This window comes from Berghia stephanieae, chromosome 5 (assembly GCF_034508935.2).
Source record: "Berghia stephanieae isolate SIO BIC M18660-M18661 chromosome 5, UCSD_Bste_1.3, whole genome shotgun sequence".
NCBI classification, from domain to species: Eukaryota; Metazoa; Mollusca; class Gastropoda; order Nudibranchia; family Aeolidiidae; genus Berghia; species Berghia stephanieae.
In genome coordinates this window covers 13,766,512-13,789,011 of record NC_088364.1, presented here as the reverse complement: position 1 = coordinate 13,789,011, position 22,500 = coordinate 13,766,512, and the positions used below count along the sequence as shown (strand labels likewise).

The 22,500-nt window shown below is 36.4% G+C and overlaps 1 protein-coding gene across 7 annotated transcripts in view; it reads right to left on the bottom strand.

Annotated features, from left to right (window-relative positions):
* The window catches only part of LOC144972444 (G protein-activated inward rectifier potassium channel 3-like), a 335,160-nt gene that overhangs the window by 228,653 nt on the left and 84,007 nt on the right, over positions 1–22,500 (bottom strand). For 2 of the 7 annotated variants that reach the window (XM_078913624.1, XM_078913621.1), the window contains exon 1: positions 1–63. This exon is cut by the window's left edge and continues 100 nt beyond it. The exons of 3 other annotated variants lie outside the window; for them this stretch is intronic. The gene's annotated coding sequence lies outside the window, so the exon portion shown is untranslated. Of the gene's footprint in view, positions 64–22,500 lie in introns of those variants that run through there. 2 more of the 7 variants (XM_078913623.1, XM_078913619.1) reach the window with 1 other exon arrangement.

The window sequence follows — 22,500 nt, the reverse complement described above, 5'->3', positions numbered from 1 at the left end:
TACACTCCCAATACTAACTCTGTTATAATGGACAAGGTGATATTCATGCTAATACGCACGGATAGGGGAGAGAGGAGAGAGAGAGAGAGGGAGAGGGAGACAGTCGGGTGACGGGTATAATAAGTTCGTTCACAGTTGTAAGGCACGGGCTGGGTGTATTGTCGGGATATAATTCTTGTTGTTAAATACCGTGACGAGATCGATACTACCATACTACTACTGCATTTGGTGCAAGAAGGGTTAAATCGGGAGAAAATAGGAGTGAGTCGATGCGACTCTCGCTTTCTTGATAATAAATCTGAGCATGTATAAACTGAATGGACATATCTAGACACTGATTGCTTACTTGACTTTTGGTCGCAGTTCAAGTTGTCAGATTGTCTTATAGATAGTATGCGCTTGACCAAGAAGCTCATAACATTGCCGTCCGGAAGTATAACGGACCAACACACAAAACTATGTGTAACCTTGACCGTTTATAGTCAGGTTAATACAGTTTAGTGAGAATTACTCATAAACGCGGATGGCAAAAAACAATAACAAAAACCTGGATGACGTCAACTTCGAACTATCTATTGATGTCTATCTTTTCGGTCACAAAAACAAATAACAATGTGAAATTGAATGTACGCTTCAATTTAATATACGAAAACAGATAATATGGACGTTTCGGGTTTCCCCTTTATCAACAAAACAGGACGGATTAAACACTACAGACGAATGAGATAATGTGGTAGTGGTGTTGTTAATAACGCCCTACCACATATTATACTTATCTGTTTTCGCATATTAAATTGAAGCTTACATTCAATTTCACATTGTTATTTTTTCTTCGAGCTTCGAGCAGCAACATTTACATTACACGGTCACAAAATCAGGAATTCATTTTGACTACATTTAATTCAACTGAAATAGATATTATTTCATTTAAGTATATCCATTACTTATCGAAACTGATGATTTGAAGATAACTGTAAAATTACAAAAGCCAAATTTCTCAAATGATATTTTACATTTAAAGCTAATTAAAAAACTAGAATTAACCCCCGAAAGGTCACAGGGAGGGAAGGGTGTAAAGGGAACGAGGACGAGGGAGAGTATTGTTAGCATTGGAAGCTTTTCCTTGTGCAACGTATGTCCAAGTTATTGGCTGTAAACAATAGGGAACAAACAGGTGATGTCATAAAACTGGTTCCAATCTAATTGGAAGTTGTAAAACCACTCGTTAAGAGGACTGGATACATATCTTATGTAACTGATCTTCTGGTTTCAGAGTGATGGCATCTTATTCTCTAGTCTAATTATATTATGCTGGTCGTCAATATAGATCATCAATTCTCGCTCATATACGTCCCTTAACCTTAAGAGACTGCCTATACATTCTGCTACTAAAATACGTTTTGCCACCTGATGATTCAATATGTAACCTTTTCATTATTAATCTTCCGAAGGTCTGGTGACACACACACACGTCCAAGGAATTTGGAAACGGAAGAGTAGAAGGTGTGACGCCACGACTTCTATGCCCTATTACAATAAAATGTAATTGACAAGATCCGATAGTCTAGATTCCTTCGTTTATCATCTTCTCATGCCTTTTTTAATCACAGCATAAAATCCATCATCCTAGATACAGCTATACAACGAGGCCATGAAACATTCATAGCATTTATCTTTTAAATTCTTCGACCCGTCAACTATTGTTTTGTTTTATTTTCAGTGTGTATAATCTATGCTAAAATTAGTTCAGTTTTATGTTTAGCTTTTGAATATATCATTATTTCAAATATTACTATATCCCGATGGAATGAGCATACATCAAATTCCTTTCATTCATTTAACCATCTCCTTACCATCTACAGCGGTATACATTTTTCTGATTCAGATTTATTTTGTACATCACAAACTTTGAAGAATAATCTTTGTTTAATTTATAAGAACATAAAGTTGTTTTGTTGAGAGCTTGTTTGAGTTTTAAAAAATCAATTTTTCTGCAGGGTAAGCCAGCCATTTTGGTAAAATGCTGAAAAGGATGCGATGATAATGATCTCATTCAAATTATCTTTATTCATCAAAATATTTCTCTTTGGTCTATCTTGAGAAAAGACCAAGACAGCCAAATCGCCATCCGCAGAACAACCCCGCAAACAGTTCAATTGGTGGCGAAGGCTTCTGCTCAAGGAAATACACAGAGTGAGTCATTAATATGTGAATATTTCATGTTGACATTCATTTCATGGCAATTACCCAGTTTCATTTCATTTATCCCAGGTGATGCAAGATGGCAACAGCTCTACTTTTATTTCGATTCAAAAAGGTTGACGCAAGACTCCGCCATGTGTCTTCCTGCTCCAAGGTAAGGCAGTGCCAAAGATATCAACAAATATGGCAGTCCAAGGTGTCCAGGTGTCGCATATGAGGAATCAATATTTTAATCGTATTTTACCACTCCATTTTATCACTCATATGAAGTGATAGTCTGGTTGCCAAATCATGATTTTAACCATAACCCAAAAAAAGCGTCCGCCAAATTTTTTTGTGCATTTTATCAAAGTTGAACATCTCAAGATTAAATGTCTGAATAGTGCTGCCCTGAGCACATTGAGCATTTTGAGAAATTACGTCACAAAGGTCACGAAAAGGTCATTTTTAAAAATCCTCAAAAATCATTTTATATTATACAGAATGAAAGATTTAGTCAAATCAATTACAAAAATACTTCTGTTTAAAAAATTGGCCGAATAGTTGACAAGTTATTAGCAATTTAACTATCCAAAAGGTCAAGGTCACTGCCAAGATGGTCTCGTAAAATGACCCAAAATATAGCCGTGTTTGGTATCAAATTGAAGGCCTTGACAAGACCAATACAGAATTTATGTTATTTATGCTATTTGTTGGTATTTAAATTTCCTACAGCGGTGAAAGTATAATTGGGATAATCAAAATTGACATTTTGTGTGGAAAAGGTGTCAGATCACACAAAAACACGGAGAGAGTCTCCATATAGAAAGACCGTGCCTTGTTTTGAGTCTTTAGTTTTCTTCGCCTTTGATTTTTTACATTGATATTTACTGAAGGACAAAAAATAGAATGACAATTTTCGGCATATCTGACATGTATCTCTGGTAAACTAAATCACTCATCATCAATGTCTTTGTCACTTGACTCATCGCTTGACACGGAAGCAGCTTGATAAAGGCGATTTTGACAGCACTCACGATCATGGCATTTACAAAATATTGTGCATGGAAGCTGCGCGGCAACACAGCCACATTTTGATGATCCACAAGGTTGTTCAGAAGAACATCCGCATTGAATAGTCTCTAAGAACTCGGGCGGTACACTCGGTGTGTTGCTTGGCACTCTGGTTGGAACAAGTGATTTGGTTGCTGGCAACTTCATCCATCCAAAATCTGTTGGTTGTAAATCTAGGGGAGTTTTTCGAAGACGATGATACCAAATTGCTGTCTGAATGTGCGCTCTTTTGGTGTTCTCACAGAATGCTTCTGAGGTAGGGGGTATGGTTTTCAAGTCAGGGACCTTTTTAATGATTTTTTCCCCGTTTTCTTCAGCCAAACTTTGTACCTGGCGCCAGGCATAGTTGCTTCATCGTGAACGCCGTAGCATGCAGTTATGAAGAAGGTGGCTTCTTGATAACATCTTCAAAACTGGCACTGGTGTTTCCAAGGTTGTCCAGTCTGTGTCCCTTTTGAAGAACTTTGATGACTGTGTTTTTCCCTATACCATACGGTTTAGCCACAGTATCACCGCCAGATAGCGCATGTGCTGCAAGAAGATAAGGCGCAATTTCTTGATTTCTCGAGACCGTTTTCCCAATGTCAACAAGTCCACGGTCCCTACTTGTAGCTTCCATCATCATCGAGCAGTGGCTGGAGTCCAAGTCAAGCTTGTGGTAGAAATGAACTAACAGTACAAAGACATCCGTATCGTCACTAACCACCTTAACAACATTGGTCAATGAAGCAGCATGTATTGCTTGTTTCACCATAAGGACATCCGCTTCGTCGTGTGTCGTCTCCAAGTCTGTCCTTGTGGAGACTTTTCCATTTTTAATTTGGAGAGGAGCATTTTCGTGTCCTGTGATAACGAGACGCCTTTCACGTGGTTGAGCTACAGCCCTGGACATTAATTCCGTACAGAGTATGCTAATCAATTGCTTTTTGTTCTAAGTGCAGGCAAAAATTGAGCCTTGAGCAGGCAGAGGAGTGTGTACCGTTCGAACTTTTATACTGCGACTTTGTCGAGTAGCACTTTTGATGCTGAAATCATGATATCTGTCAAAGACAAGGTGCACGTCACTTCTGTCCATTTTCGGCAATAAGAGTGTCCAAAAACTATTGACATAGTCTTGGATGGTTCCTTTGGATGGCCAGTTTACACAATAAAGAAGTGCGCATCCATCTAAGATCACGATCTCAGGATGTTGTCCCCCACAAGCAGAGACAGTTTCTTGCAGATTTCTCTTCAGAGCAGCTTTTGTAGTAGCAGTACGCATGTCTCCATTGTCACTGAATAAAGATGTCGGCTATGGTGCCAGTTCATATTTAAAGAGAGATTCCATGTCAAAATCTCGACAAGCCATTAATCCCATAGCGCGAGAATAAATCAAACTTGTGTCGTATATTGGACCACGGTCACTTTGAATAGATTTTTTCCCGGCTGCCATTGTTGTCACTTTGGTAGAAAGTGCTTTATAGAATTTATTGGGCCATGTTTTCTCAAATTCTTTCATGTCCGTGGTACCGATGCTGATAGAATCGTCTACATTGACAGATTGAGGGCTTACTTTTCCATCAGAGATGTTCTCAAGGCAATCAGGATGCGCAGTTGCACTTAGGGGGTTGATGCATCTATCTAATTTTGTCCGAATTTTTTCCCTGTCCAGCGCATCACTAGCGATACGCGCATTCGTTTCCTCTTTTGCATTTCCAGAAAGTCCTTTTTGGAACTCTCAGTCAATTCAGACAATTATTTCAGAAGACGACTGCTGGTGTGAAGGCTAAGGGCCCATCGCTGAATGGTAGAGTGTTTGAGTGTTAAACAGACAATCGCTATGAGGGCGATTAACGTTACAGAAACCGGGATAAATTCAGGCACCAGGGCCACATGGCTCAAAATGTCATTTTTTTAAAAGGAGTATAATAGTGATGAGTTAATAGTAATAGGACAAATTTCTCTTTTTTTTTCAGAGTTGGAATCAATGGAAAAAAGGTTGCCAGGAGCATATATATATATATATATATATATATATATATATATATATATATATATATATATATATATATATATTGCTATTACATCAGTTCAAATTGTTAAGTGTTTCTGTTGGCTAGAGAGGGATCCCTTGTAAAGCGCTTTAGTGGACAGTGCACTATACACATACATGTACCCAGTAACATATATTGTGCTCAAACGGAGCACCATACTTTTACTACCTACCGGAAAGAAAGAAAACATGAATGAATGATTGAAAGAATGAAAGTGGGTCACTTTAACTGAAAACCTATTTTTAAAACGGCATTTACCTTTTATTTAACTGTGATGGGGCATAAAAGGGTACCTATTATGGTTTTTAGACATCAGTGTTCTGATAAAACAAAACAGACGGAGCAGTCGGCGTGTACGTTTGCTGCCGTGAACTGACACATTCAGTCTGTGCTGTGTCAAGGCCAAACCGCGAGTCACGTATGGAAAACCATTGTAACCAATTATGGATCCTATGATTACCGCATACAAAATCACATTTTATTAAAAATGCTCAATGTCTACAGACCGGCACTAATCATGATAACACTCCCCATATATATCGCATTCCGATTCCGTTAAAACATTTTTGGCGGACGTTATGAAAGGGTTATGAAGGTTTCCTCTAGACTATGAGTTGGTCATTTATTATTACATTATTCCCTCGGCAAAATGTCACCAATTACCCAACTGAAAAGAATTAATTTCGCTACAACTTTACCAATTCCTTCTATCCTTTTTGCCTTGTCCGCATTATTATTCACAATAAGATAAAATAATTTTTTTTATGATGAAATACGCCGAATCAAGAAAATTCGCAATTTTAGGCGCATGACTTTTCAGCAATTATCATTACCCAACGGAATATTTTTAGAAGCTTCTGTAATTTTTCTTTATACCTAATGCTCTTTTCTTAAACTTTGAACAGCTGGTTTGTCGGTCACTCTGATCTAACCTATTCAATAGAATTTTTCTGATAACTTATCTGAATATAACCAGAGACCTAACTATTATTATCAAGAGACCAGTCATAGAATGCATTAAATTTTCAAAATAAACTTCTGGAATGATAAATCGACTTTAATGTGTTTAGCATGTCCCTCTGCGACTTCAATTATATTCTTAATATATCTAGATGAATTGTTTGGTCTTTCGTTTTCCTTCATCGATATGTTATGAAATGCATTATTACGTTCCAGAAAAACTGAGTCTCTCTCCAACTCTCTCTCTCTCTCTCTCTCTCTCTCTCTCTTTCTCTCTCTCTCTCTATCTGTCTATCTATCTATCTATTTAATCTATCTATCTATCTCTCTATTTATCTAATCTATCTATCTATCTATCTATCTATCTATCTATCTATCTATCTATCTATCTATCTATCTATCTATCTATCTATCTATCTATCTGTCTATCTATCTATCTATCTATCTATCTATCTATCTATCTATCTATCTATCTATCTATCTATCTATCTATCTATCTAACAAACACACACACACACACACACAAAACACACACACACACACTCACCCCAACCACACAGGGGTGGGTGTCTCTCTATAAATCTCTACAACTCCACGAGACTAACTGGTGTCATGAATTTTTTATACCGATAATGATAGCTATCGTGGAGGTTTTAACGGAACGCAATGCGACCCAGAATCCCAATCAAAAGAATTACCCAGACGGGAAATATCCAAGTATGGCACTGCACTGACAAAACACTCTTTCTCAGTATAGCCAGAAAACCTTTCTTCCAAGACATCGACAGATCGATAGTTGTCAAACCCAACGTGTAAGTAAAAAATTCTAAAAGTTGTGCGGCTATGTGGTCTAGCGGTATGACACTCGCTTTCGGATCGGAAGGTCCTGGGTTCGAGCCTCGCCCGGCGCATAGTTGAGTGCTTGGAAAAGTCTCTTTACTCACATTCTCTCACCGTACTCAGGTGTAAAATGAGTACCTGGTCGTTAACAGCGTTGTCTCTCTCCAAAATGATTGTAACATCGCCAAACAGGCGCCATGTCCCGTTCTACATGTTGAATGTTGCTGTTGGCCTGGGACCCCTTGAAAACCTCTTTGTTTGGTGGATATTGCGCTATATAAAAGCTCTTCTTTTTTAATTCAAAGAAGACTTACAAGAAGTCTCCTATCTGAAGTTTCAGATATAAGACCTTCGCAAAAGTTGGGGGTCAATTTGACATATCGAAATACTTGAGCTTTTATGTAGAGCAAAATCCACTAAACGTGTAAAAAAGACTTTATAAGGACTGCCAAGCCCAAGCCAACAGCGAGATTTAACATTTAGGACAAGACATGACGCCTGCAAGGCGATTTTACATTTTAATTTTCAGACAGATTTAATGTTGTTAACGGCAAAGAACTCATTTTAAACATGAGTACGGTGAGAAAATATGAGTAAAGCGCCTTTTCCTAGCACTAAGCCATGCCTCGCTCCGAACGAGACTCGAACACTGGACCTATCGTTCCGAATGCGAATGTCAAACCACAGACCGCATAATCGTACAAAGTACATTTTTGGGGCCATAAAGTGTTTTATCGGTGTACTATAGTTTGAATGGTGCCAGCAATCTATATGTCTGTATAACAGGTCTTTGTCTGTGTCGTTCGTAGCATGGCAGGGGTGCCAGATCAAATATTTATGCTAACGAAGCCACAGAAAAATGTGAAAAAAATAGATAGCAAATTTGTGGTTTGGCGACATTATATTGACTGTACACATGTACATCAAGGTGTACATATTAGTAGGTCTGAAGACCGAATGCAATTATGGGCTTCATTAATCATTGTTATAATTATAATAGAGGATACGTTGCTTTGGTTGAGAGAATTATTATTACACAATGAGCCCATTACAATTTGGGTTATCAGACCAGCAAACAATACATTGATGTACATGGATTTACAAGATGCAACCTATTCTCTCCCTCTCTCTCTCTCTCTCTCTCTCTCTCTCTCTCTCTCTCTCTCTCTCTCTCTCTCTCTAACTCTCTCTCTCTCTCTCTCTCTCTCTCTCTCTCTCTCATTATCCCGAATGAGTTGCTTACTTCAGAAAAAAAACGTTATTATTTCTATTCAATTAGACACAAATGACGAAATGCCAAGTTAATTTTCCGATGTACAATGATAAAAACAAAAAGGCATTGTATTGAAAATGGCATTACAAAATGTTGACCTGGCAACACTGACACAATTTATAAGAAATAAAGTATTTCAAATAAAGAAAAAAAGGTCAATGTAAAGCTGTGAATAATCTCTGCAAACTTGTCACGTATACGTGAGAAATGAAGCGTGACACTTGACGCCAACTGTATTGAAATATTCAAGTCTATTGATAATTAATTACAATTATCAATGTTGTCAATGAATTGAATTTCAAGAATAATCTTTCAACGCCTACCATGTAGCAGACAAAGAACTGATTATCTGTGTATGCCTTTATTTCAGGGTTACCTTTATATCTTCATGAGAGCTTTTCAATATAATTAGAATCCCGAAGGATCAGTTGGTAGAGCACTCGCTTCATAAGCAAAGCAATTAGTTTAATTCAAGGCGTCAATTTTCCTGATAAGACGTATGTATACAGCGCATTTCGTTCCATCGTCTCTAAAGGGCATTTTTTTGTCGGGATAAAAAGTGCCTCGAAAAGTGAATTTAGCGATTATTTACTTACTCATCAGAAAATGAAGTGAATAGATAGTATGCGCTTGGCTAAGAAACTCATAACATTGCCATCCGGAAGTATAACGAACCAACACACAAAACTATGTGTAATCTTAAACGTTTATAGTCTGGTTAATGCAGTTTAGTGGGAATCACTCACAAACGCGGATGGCAAAATACAATAACAAAGGCTTGAGTGACGTCACCTTCGTTCTATCTAAAGAAAAGTACCAGAAGACAATAGATAATAAAACATATTTTTCGCAGCGATGGGGGCTTGAACCCACGACCTTACTGATACGACAAATCCGCCTGGCCATGAGAGGGGCCCTATTCAGTCGACGCCATCCAGTGTGATTGAAACGGTGCCAGACAAAGTTCGAAAGAAAAATACAACCCCACCCACCCCCCCCCCCCCCAAAAAAAAAAAAGACCAAAGAAAAAAAAAAAAAAAAAAAAAAAAAAAAAAAAAAACAACCCCGCCCCCCTTTCCAATAAAAAAAAAAAAAACAAAAAAAAAACAACAAAATTTACAAAACAAACAAAGAAAAAAATCATCCCAATAAATCAGTTTTCCTCGCCTGGGAATCGAACAGTCGTGCAGTCGTGCTACGGTTAAACGGCAGACGTTCCCGGTAGTTCGGTCAATTTTAATTCCTATATTCTCCACAAGGGTTACTTGTTTTACGCTGTGTTTTTATGCTTCAAATGTTTCCTAAACAGAGTCAGATTTCCATTCTATACCATAAAATCAACTTTGATGCGTCCTTTATTTTGTACAAAAATCTGAATTACTTTATTCATCCCCAAATTTGACCAGACACTCACATACCCATTCACACCGACGTCGTGTGGAATAATGCCCGTAAAATAGCTTATCAAAGACGCGCATCGGGGCCAGAGTTATACTGTCATCATCATACCCATCCAGTCACTAACCGTCGTCAACAACATTTAGTGACACACCACCTCAATTTGGTAAGTGCGGCTAAGTGGTCTTGTGGTATGAGCGGAAGGTCCTGGTTCGGCGCATAGTTGAGTCATTGGAAAAGGCTCTTTATTCACATTCTCTGGCCGTACTTAGGTGTAAAATGAGTACCTGTCCGTTAAAAGCGTTGTCTCTGTCCGGAAAAAAGTTGGCCAGGGACCTCTTGTAAAGCGCTTTGAGCACGTTTAGTGGATATTGGGCTATACAGCTAAAAGCTAAAAACCCCAAAGCTCAAGTGAAATCAAGACGAATCACGTTTGAAATATTCCATTAAACCTTTCCCCAATAAGCGTATTAATCTAGATAAGATTTTAGAATTTAGACCTTAACTCTCTCCTTACCACCTACAACAAAATCGTCACATTTGTTACGACACGATATACATTTTTCTTATTCAGATTTATTTTGTACATCACAAACTTTGAAGAATGATCTTTGTTTATTTAATAAGAATATAAAGTTGTTTTGTTGAGAGCTTGATTGAGTTTTAAAACTCAATTTTTCTGCAGGGTAAGCCTGCCATTTTGGGAAAATACTGAAAGTGATCCGTTAGGAGAGAGTGAAAGCTAATTTCTAGTATCTAGTCAACTCCACAAGACACCAAATAGAGATTATGGGCCGCAAAAATTGACTAGGTAGTAAAATCAATCCGTGTGCTGGTCGGTCATTGGCATCAACCTTATAGTGCTGACGATCAAATTAACCCCTTAACCGTGAGACGGAGTTTCCTATGTGGCTATGTAGCTCTTCTACTTTCTCTCGGTTTAAGCTAAAAGTTCAGAGGTCAGAGGATTGGTTTACATTGAGCTATCAAAAAGATAGAATCTTTTCATCGAATTCAGGTCTTTAATGTTTGTTAGTGTAAACACCGGCAGCGCCCGATTTTCTATTTTTCTTTACACCTGACACCGCTTCCATGACAGTCGCTTTCGGATCGGAAGGTCCTGGGTTCGAGCCTCACTCGGCGCATAGCTGAGTCTTTGAAAAAGGCTCTTTACTCACATTCTCTCACCTACTCAGGTGTAAAATGAGTACCTGGCCGTAAACAGCTTTGTCCCTGTCAGATAAAGAAATTTGTAATATCGTCTAACAGGCGTCATGTCTCGTTCTACTTGTTACGCGTTGCTGTTGGTTAAGGACCCTTTGTAAAGCGCTTTGAGCACGTTTATTGGATATTGCCCTATATAAAAGCTCAAACTCAAGAGACTGAGTTTCCTCCAAATCATTCTTTTCTCTCATATTAATCTAAGTTTCAACAGCTGATCCAATTGTTTTCACCAATAGAAGCTACAGCAGTAGCTTTCGGTGATAAGCATTTAGTTTAACTACTCACAACATCCACCAGCCGGTTATAATGTACCAACACAGAAACCAATGTTTACCCTTGAACGTTGATAGTCTGACTGTTGTAATTTTGGGATAAATGGCTGCCTAACAATCACAAAGAGCTGAGTGACGTCAATATCGCTCTACTTTCATGCGCCAAGAGCCTCCAACCAGGGGGATATGTTGCGCAATTGTGCAATATGTTGTGCATTATTATTATTATTATTATTATTATTATTATTATTATTATTATTATTATTATTATTATTATTATTATTATTATTATTATTATTATTATTATTATTATTATTATTATTATTATTATTATTATTATTATTATTATTATTATTATTACTTCTATACGGCCTTGGCTTCAATGAAATATCCTTGTTACTCCTCTTGGTGAGAATGGTTGGCTGTGATAACAAGTTAGAGTACACTCGAACGCCACGTGTCAAGGGTCAAACTCAGGTGAAAAGTCATCCATTGATTCATTCCAGTCGACATAATTTATAATTTGTCATCGAATAAATTAACCAGGAACTGACCTTTCAACACGATTTGCTGGGCTGGATGTATTGAAAATACACCGTATAAGATTTCATATTCCACATCAGTGGACAACATGTTAACAAATAAATTCACAGAAGAAATGTAGCAATTAATAGATAGGAACATTACAATAAATGGAGAGAAAGGTAAAGGGAATAAATTTGACTCATGAATAAGGCTTAAGGGAACAACACAAAACAAACGACGTTTGGCTTTTTTCAAGTAAACACGATATAAATATAATATATATATATATATATATATATATATATATATATATATACATTTTTACCTATAATGTTTCAACTATTATGACAATCTAAAGGCCGAAACCTCGTTTGTTGTGTTGTTCCTTTATTTATGAGTCACATTAATTAATTAATAATTACCTTTCTATCATTTTATTGGCTCATTTAGGCACCTCTGGTATGTGGTTGAAGATTGTAATGTTTTGCATGAAAAAGTTTCGGATTTGTGAATTTTAGACAATTTTGCCAGTTTGGGTGGAAAGGAGAGGGGGGGGGGGGTGTCGTCGTCAACGATTGATATTTATAATAAACTTTTCTAACCAAAGTATTTTCTTAAAAACTCAATTAATTTTTTCTCCAGTGTCTGGTAGAATGGGTGTTTTTTTTTTAGCCCTTCTACTTTCTCTCGGTTTAAGCTAAAAGTTCAGAGGTCAGACGCTTGGTTTACATTGAGCTATCAAAAAGATAGAATCGTTTCATCGAATTCAGGTCTTTAATGTTTGTTAGTGTAAACACCGAGAGCGCCCGGTTTTCTATTTTTCTTTATACCTGACACCGCTTCCTGTATACAATTCACCGCCTCCGATCTGACTCCATCTTCCAGCAAGCGCCTCATACCGTCACCACATCAACGCAATAACAAATAAATTAACATATTACACAGACAGTTATCTGGCACAATTTATTATTTTTGCAATGTTTCATTCAATAGGCTTCAACAGTCGTGACGTCACTTCCCTCGTAATGACGCATTGTAACTTAGTAACTGGTTCTAAACTATCGGAACAATGGCTGACGATTGGAGAGAAAGATAAAAGGAGTAAATGTGACTCATATATAAGGGAACAACACAAAACAAACGACGTTTCCGTTTTTGGTTTCATTCAATTGCTTCAGCAGGACATTGCGTTCTCAATAGGGTTCAACAGTCGTGACGTCACTTCCCTCGTAATGACGCATTGTAACTTAGTAACCGGTTCTAAACTATCGGAACAATGGCTGACGCCCTTATGAAATACTTCTCGACGAGCATAAAAGTGTATCCAGAGGATAAAAACATTATAGATCTGATCATGTTTTGACTCTTATACATTCTGATCACATGACATGTGAAAAGTTCTAGAAAGCATGAAGAATAAAAAGTACCGATTTTCTTTGTTTAGAACCAAGCTGTTCGTTGCTGGGCGGACATCTATTGAATCCTATTGGAGAGAAAGGTAAAGGAGTAAATGTGACTCATATATAAGGTAACAACACAAAACAAACGACGTTTCGGTTTTTGGTTTCATTCAGTTCCTTCAGCAGGACATTGCGTTCTCAATTTCCATGTCATAAACTGAGAGAGCCGTACTGTGATTCTTATGATAATCCTTTTTGCGTCTTGAGCTTAGTCTTCTTTCATACCGGAGTCGAGTTAGGTTATTTGTATATAATGCCTTTCTCATGGGTACAATGCCAAGGCCGAGTTCGTAATCATTATCAAACGGTCACTTCTTATGCTCGTTGCAGCTTGATTTATCAAGAGTAGAGCCACTGCAGTGACTTGGCCTGTCATGATAAATACAACAAGATACCCCCCCCCCTTTCCAAAAATTTTTTAACCCCCCCCCCCCCCCAAAAAAAAAAAACCCAAAAAAAACCCAAACAAACCCGAAACAAAAACAAAACAAAAAAGCAAAACAAAACAAATCATTTAAAAAAACTAAAACAAATTAAAAACAGAAAGAAAGTTTAAAAAATAAACAAAAAACCTACAATAAAACATATCAACAGCCACAAATATCCCTTATTTAAGGCTCCCGATTTGATAGTTCAATGATAGTAGTAGAGCACTCGAATCAACCTGCAAACGGATAGGTTTCGCATCAGGGTTCTGTCGGCAAAAACCTCTTTGACTCTTCTATCCACCCTGAGTTCTGGACGAGACGACACCGGCGTAACTAACCACTGAGCTAACGTACAGACCGTCACGTGATCGTAATTAACTTCATTAAAGTAGCAAGTTACAAGTCGTTGTGTACATTCTGTACATAACCTCAAAAAGTAATAAAGACACTTAGTATAACAGCTTAAAAAAAGAACAAAACATCAATCACAAAACGTTTCGGGCTCAAAACCCCTCCTCTGCCAACAACAAAAAAACAAAACAACAAAAAAAACAACAAAAAACAACAAAAAACAAAAAATAAACAAAGGCAAAACAATAAAAACATAAATACATTACTAAAAAAAAAACAGATCGACGACTTAATATTTCGTACGTCCTCTCAGTTGAAGAAAGATCTTGGAACTTCCATGTGACCTACGACATGTATGTGTCAGTGCATGACATAATCAGTCGGAAGGTGAAAATTTTAGAATTAGCTTTTTTTTTAATTTTCTGAAAAAATATGCTTCCCAGATCATTTTAATCATTATTCGTAGCAAATCGGGTAATTTTTCATGAAGTTATGGTCAGATGTATGGGAAAGGTATCCAGCAACTTTTCTCAAATTTCATATCTATATAATATTCCACCATTTCAGCCGCCAGAGTCTGTTGAACCTTAATAAATATGAAACAATGTAGTGATCATTACATAATAATAATAATAATAATAATAATAATAATAATGCTGAAAACTTATATAGCGCTATAACTCCGAGACACCAGACTCTAAGCGCTTAAATTACAAATTACTTTGGCTGAAACATACTCATTCACACACACAAGCACACACACACACACACACACACACATACACGCACACACAACACAACACACAACACAAACCAAACCTATCTTGCTTCTCATACCATCTACTAAAATCGAAACAAATATGTTTTAAGCGAACGTTTAAAAATAGACAAAGATTCTTTTTCACGAATGCTCTGCGGTAAGGCGTTCCAAATAGAGGGTCCGAAATGAGAAAAGGATCTCATTCCAGCATTTTTCCGAATTCGAGGGACAACTAGTTTTGTGGAATCACTGGCCGAACGTAAGGGCGGGGTTTTGAATATCTTTCAATTAGTTCTGAAAGGTAGGAAGGGGCAGTACCTTCAAGACAACGATACACTAAAACACAAGCTTTGAATTTAATTCTTTTCTCAACAGGCAGCCAATGCAGGTCATGAAGTAGAGGTTCGGCAGAGTCGCACCTACGCTTCATGAATACTAGTCTGGCAGCGCTGTTTTGGACAATCTGAAGACGTTTCAGATTGTATTGCGAAACGCCAAACAACAGAGCATTACAATAATCCGTTTCGATAGTACGAGGGACACAACCAGGTGCTTGGTCACATCCTCAGATATGAACCGTCTAATGGAAGCAATCTTTTTTAGTTGGAAAAAGAGAGATCTAACCAAATTATTAACCTGATGCTCCATCGACAGTCCAGAGTCTAAGAATGTGCCAAGGTTTTTCACTTTGTCAACAATTTGAATAGAGGCATCCCCCAACTTCAAATCTGTTTCACTTTTCCACTTCCTGTTCCCCACATACAGCACCTCCGTCTTATCATCATTCAGTTTCAGTCTGTTCTCATTCATCCATTTCTTAACACTTTGGATACAATTTTTACTATTGGCTGATACTTCTTGTAAATTTCTCGTATTGGAAACGCAGTACAATTGCGTATCATCAGCGTATTGATGGTAAGACAGACCAAAACTTCTGATGATTTTAGACAGAGGGCCAACGTACAAAACAAAAAGAACGGGTCCAAGTACTGAACCCTGGGGAACCCCACAATCAAGAAAGATTTCCTCCGATCTATATTCATCCACCGTAATAATCTGTTTACGATTAAACAAATATGACCTAAACCAATCAAGCGCTGCACCAGACACGCCATAAGTAATTTCAAGACGTTTGAGAAGAAGATTGTGATCAATAGTATCAAAAGCAGACGATAGGTCAAGCAAATTCAGCAAAGAACATGAACCATTGTCTATAACAGAGAGGAGATCATTAACAACCCTAACAAGTGCGGTTTCCGTCGAATGATGTTGCCTATAAGCAGACTGAAATTTTTCTTCAAGACAATTATTTTTAAGATGAGACAGTAATTGTTTCAAAACAAGCTTTTCTAAGATCTTAGAGAGAAAAGGAGGATTAGAGACAGGGCGATAGTTTTTTAAGTTCTCTTTATCGAGATCAGGTTTTTTCAAAAGGGGTTTGACATGAGCAACTTTGTAAATGTCTGGTACAGCACCTGACTGCAACGAATTATTAACAATACATGTAAATGGTGTTAAAATTACATCAATGCATTTTTTTAAAATGGCAGTATTTAAGGGGTCTAAATCACAACTTTTAGTTGGAGACTACATAATGCAATCACGTAAGTCAGCTTCAGTAATCTTTGAAAAATGTGTTAACGAATTACATGTTATATGACACATATTATAACCCCCGGTCAGCTACGAATAATATTTCCGTCTGTATTCGGCAAACTCCCATCGAAATGGCTTCACTTCAAATATATAAAATGTCATCTCTCAAATTGACATAACGAGAATAAACTGAAGACAGATTTGCATGACTCGAACCCTTACCATTGATCCACACTGCCACACCTACATTTTGGTCAAAGAACTTTTAATTTTTATATAAGATTTTTATTTACTTTTTCTTTGTTTGTTTGTTATTCCATCACCCCCCACACACTCGCTATCGGATCGGAAGGTCCTGGGTTCGAGCCTCGTTCGGCGCATAGTTGAGTCCTTGGAACAGACTCTTTATTCACATTCTCTCACCGTACTCAGGTGTAAAATGAGTACCTGGTCGTCAACAACGTTGTCTGTCGGGGAAAAAAAATGTAAAATCAGGCGTTATGTCTCGTTCTACATGTTACGTGTTGCTGTTGGCCAGGAACCCTTTGTAAAGCGCTTTGAGCATATTTAGTGGATATTGATCTATATAAAAGCTCTATCTAGTTGTGTTGGGTTTTTTTTTTGTTGGTGTTTTTTTTGTGTGTGTGTGTGTGTGTGTGTGTGTGTGTGTGTGTGTGTTTTTTTTCCCTCTTGTTTCTGTAGTTGTAAAGGTCGTCTACTGGATGTGCCTCCGAAGAGGACCGCTTGTAAACAAGGTCGAGTTGAGTGCCTATGATGTCACTGACAGGGACAGGTGAGTTTAACCTATACAATAAGAAAAGAAAGAGAAAGAGAGAACGTCTGACGCGACCTTTCACTCACAGTCTCCTGGAGTGCATTATATCCAATTATATATAAATCCCATGACTCACCCACACACACACAGAGTTACCTTTCCATGATGATATAGATAGATAGATAATGTATAAAGAACATGTTTGACACTTTGTTCTGTTGTCTATACCACACAAGACGTACGTGTTACACACCGCGGTGTATTATTATTATAAATATTATTATTATTATTATTATTATTATTATTATTATTATTATTATTATTATTATTATTATTATTATTATTATTATTATTATTATTATTATTATTATTATTATTATTATTATTATTATTATTATTATTATTATTATTTATTATTATTATTATTATTATTATTATATATTATTATTATTATTATTATTATTATTATTATTATTTTTATTATTATTATTATTATTATTATTATTATTATTATTATTATATTTATTATTATTATTATTATTATTATTATTATTATTATTATTATATCATCATCATCATCATTATTATTATTATTATTATTATTATTTATTATTATTAATTATTATATTAATTATTATTATTATTATTATTATTATTATTATTTTTATTATTATTATTATTATTATATTAATATTATATAATTATTATTATTATCATTATTAGTATATTGTATCCAATTATATAAATCCCACAACTTACAAACAGAGTTACCTTTCCATGAAGATATAGATAGATAGATACTGCAAAAAGAACATGTTTGACACTTTGTTCTGTGTTCCATACCACACAAGACGAACATGATACACACCACAGACTATCTATTATACACACCTCGGTGTACTCAATGCAATGTCGATGGAATCAACATTAAACGTAACAGTAGCAGCCAGACGACGAGTGATTTTTATTTCCTGCATCGACATTTTCAACAAAGGCCGGGAAAATCTAAAAGTTCAAATAACTATCGATGACAACAAGATGAAGAATATTTATCAACAAATAAATTATTGTTATTATTATTATTATTATTATTATTATTATTATTATTATTATTATTATTATTATTATTATTATTATTTTTATTAGTAGTAGTTAGTAGTAGTAGTAGTAGTAGTAAGTAGTAGTAGTAGTAGTAGTAGTAGTAGTAGTAGTAGTAGTATTGTTGTTGTTGTTGTTGTTGTTGTTGTTGTTGTTATTATTATTATTATTATTATTATTATTATCATTATTATAAATAAATAAATATATAAATACATAAAGACTGAGATGAACCAGTCTAAGCCTCTGTAAAGCGCTACAAATTAATCAATAGATGAAAGCAGCTGACGTCACTCGTTGTAGTTTTTCAATCGGTTGTTAGTGATTAGTGCTCACTACATTCTAACAATATTTTACAAAGCTTTAAGGTTTCACATAGTTTTGCGTGTTGTTACCATTAATCTGGATGGCTGATCTGATGAGTATTTTACTTAAACTCGTAGCATCAATCTGAATTCAGTTTCTTGTCCAAGAAAATACTCTTCAACAGTCGTAACGTCACTTCCTTCCTAATGACGCATGGTAACTTAGTAACACTGGCTCTAACACTATCGGAACAATGGCGGATGCCCGTATGAAATATTTCTCCGGCGAGCATAAAGGGTATCCAGAGGGGGAAAAAACACATAAAATTGATCATGTTTTGACTTTTACACATTCTGATCACAAGGCATATGAAAAGTTCTAGCCAGCATGAAAAATAAAAAGTAATGGTTTTCTTTGTTTAGAACCAAGATGGCCGGGCGGCGTGACATCAGACTATTGAATCGTATTATTTTAAAACAAAACAAGATGCCCACAGCTGGGCTCAAATTCGGGTTCTCCGGGTTAATAAAAGATGCGTTACCCACTCGGTCATCTCGTCCTCCCACCCGACCCAATATAGATTAAACGAAGTTGACGTCACTCAGGTCTTTGTTATTGTTTTTAGTCAGACTTTCTTCTCACTAAATTGTATCAATCAGACTATATATAGTATGAATATGACGTCACTCAGGCCTTTGTTATTGATTTTTGTCATCCGCGTTTATGAGTAATTCTCACTAAACTGTATTAACCAGACTATACACGTACAAGGCTCCATGACATCGTTTTCTGTGTTGGTCCGTTATACTTCCGGATGACAATGTAGTGAGCTTTTTAGCCAAGCGCACACTATCTATAAACGTTCAAGATTATACATAGTTTAGTGTGTTTGTACAAGATATCCGGCTGGTTAATGCTAAGAGCTTTTTGGATAAAGGCAATGCATTAATACAAGAATATAATATAACATGATTTTCTTTTCAAGTTACAAATACAAGTTCAAAACAAAACGAAATCCTGCCTTCCATCAACTCATGCCTAAGGAAATTCACCAGAATATTATATTGGACTGATAGGATTAACAGCGTCGATCGATAGAACTAGCAAGATGATAGAAAGTAAAGTAAAATAAAGTTTTAAAAGAAATCAAAATCTCATTATATTAAAATTGAGCCTGAACTTGAGCTTTTATATAGCGCAGTATCCACTAAACGTGCTCAAAGCGCTTTACAAAAGGTCCCTGACCAACAGCAACACGTAACATGTAGAACGAGACAAGACGCCTGTTAGGTGATAATACAATTATTTTTTGCGAAAGAGACAACACTGTTAACGGCCAGGTACTCATTTTAAACCTGAGTACGGTGAGAGAATGTTAGTAAAGGGTCTTTTCTAAGGACTCAACTACGCGCCGAGCGAGGTTCGAACTCAGGACCTTCCGATCCGAAAGCGAGTGTAATACCGCAAGACCACATAGCCGCACATAATAATATAGTGAGGGAAGAAACCAGAAGTCGTTGGGTAAAGTTAGAACATGCATGAAGTAACGACGTTGATTAACAGCACTACTCGGTAAACATCGACGAGGAATCCTCCAGTGCAAATGAAATGAGAAGACAGGCCACCCAATGAGTCATTGGCACTGATCGACTCTGTCATATAACAACAGAAGTCTCAGGTTTAAAGATATTGGAAGAGTTCAAGTTCAGCTAGATTAACCGATATCCAAATTTAAAAATGTCTGGCCAAAAACAACCAGTAGTGACCTGATCAGATACTTATTCTTATTAATTAATTAATTAATTGATTAATTAATTAATCAATAAATAAATCAATATATTTATTTATGCATGTATATATCTATTTATTCGCTTATTTATTGAATCCTTCATACATTTATTTATCTATTTATTTTCATTCATTTATTTATTAAGATACAAAAAAAAAAAAAACTCTACCGACCAGGTCCTTGTGCTAGATCCTATATAAAACATTACCCCACTTGACCTAGGTATGAAAAAGTACCTAGCTATAGCTATAGACTGGCAAATGATATTTGAGAGGTGATACATGCGTTCAAATAAAGACGACTTTTGTGGAAATTCAAATTTCTTTCTGACCTTCTGGGCGAAAATAAAACATTGTGAAGCGCATTGAATGTGTTGAATTCATGGAAAAGCCTTATAAAAATGTTACTATTTACTTATTTATGCGGCTATGTGGTCTCGTGGTATGGTACTCGCCTTCGGAAAGGAACGTTCTGAGTTCGAGTCCCGCTTTGAGCGGCGCTTAGTTGAATCCTGAAAAATGCTCTTTAATCATATTATCTCACCGTACTCGGGTAAAAATTAGTACCTGGCTTTCAACAGCGTTTTCTGTGTACGAAGCAATTGTAATATCGCCTAACAGGCGTCATGTCTCGTCCGATATGTTAAATGTTGCTGTGGGCAGAAGGCTAGGGATCCCATACAAAGCGCTTTGAGCACGTTTAGTGAATATTGCGCAATATAAATGCTCATATATTTTTTTTTACAAAATTACTTTTATTTTTCTTCTCTATCGTGCCAATTCCAAAGCACCGAATTCCATCAACTTCTACAGACTTATTAACCTTTTAAATCAGCTTAATGTTTTCCTGCCCCGGATTGGAACACAGAATCAGACACAAACAAAAAACCTGTATAATGATAATGAAGGGGGAAACCCGGTGGAAATTAAAACGCTCCATCTATCTTCCAGTAGCAGCAGCTCTCCTGCCTATGCTGACCTTTTTAATTTGTTGTTAATTTCTTTTTCCCGTCATGAAGATAAACATTGAAATGGATATAGATACATAATAATAAACATTGGAAAGTGCGGCTATGTGGTTCAGTGGTATCACACTCGCTTTTGGATCGGAAGGTCCTGGGTTCGAGCCTCGCTCGGTGCATAATTGAGTCCTTTGAGAAGGATCTTTACTCACATTCTCTCACCTTACTCATGCGTAAAATGAGTATATGACCGTTGTCTCTGTCCGAAAAAAATTGTAATATCGCCTCACAGGCGTCATGTCCCGTCCTAAATGTTAAATGTTGTGGTTGACCAGGAGCCCCTTGTAAAGGGCTTTGAGCATTTCTACTGGATACTGCACTATATAAAAGCTCAGTTTTTATATTTTTCTTTTATGTATAAAACACGGGCGGTAAATTTTAATGAAGCCGTTGCAGCAAATAGGCCAGAAAGAGGTGGGAAGCAAGGCTGGGGGGGGGGGGGGGGGGGGCACAGAAAAGGGCGAGTAGCTCCTATCCTTTTTCTATGAGAGGGAGAGTGAAGTGACAGAGAAATAGTGAAACAGTATGCGAGTGGAGAATTAGAGAGTATAAGATTATATATATATATATATATATATATATATATATATATATATATATATATAGAGAGAGAGAGAGAGAGAGAGAGAGAGACAGAGAGAGAGAGAGAGAGAGAGAGAGAGAGAGAGAGAGAGAGTATGACAGTTTGTGTGTGTGGGGGGGGGGGGGGGAAGGGAATGAAATTGTTGTATAGATAAACCAATAGACAAATTATGCAACGGAAATGTCCAATAAAATACAAACTAGGCAGTCAAGATAACCAACTCTAATATTCCTACTTCTTCTGCTAATTCATATCTTGTCATATTTACCCATTACTTTATAATCCCGTAAAACTTACCTGCGGGTATGGAGTATCGAAACGTTGAGATTTTTATAACGTATTAACTAGGGTATACCAGAGATTTGAAATATATTATCATTAAAAATCATCATATCTTTTTATATAATTTATCCAGTTTTCGATTATTTCTATTTGACGTATTCTGCTTTTGTTCTGTTTAATAAAAAACACAGTATATGCAATGTTAACCATATAGCACATACTGTGTTCTTTAATAAAACGGCAGTATTACTCCACCATTTGTCGCAGTCAG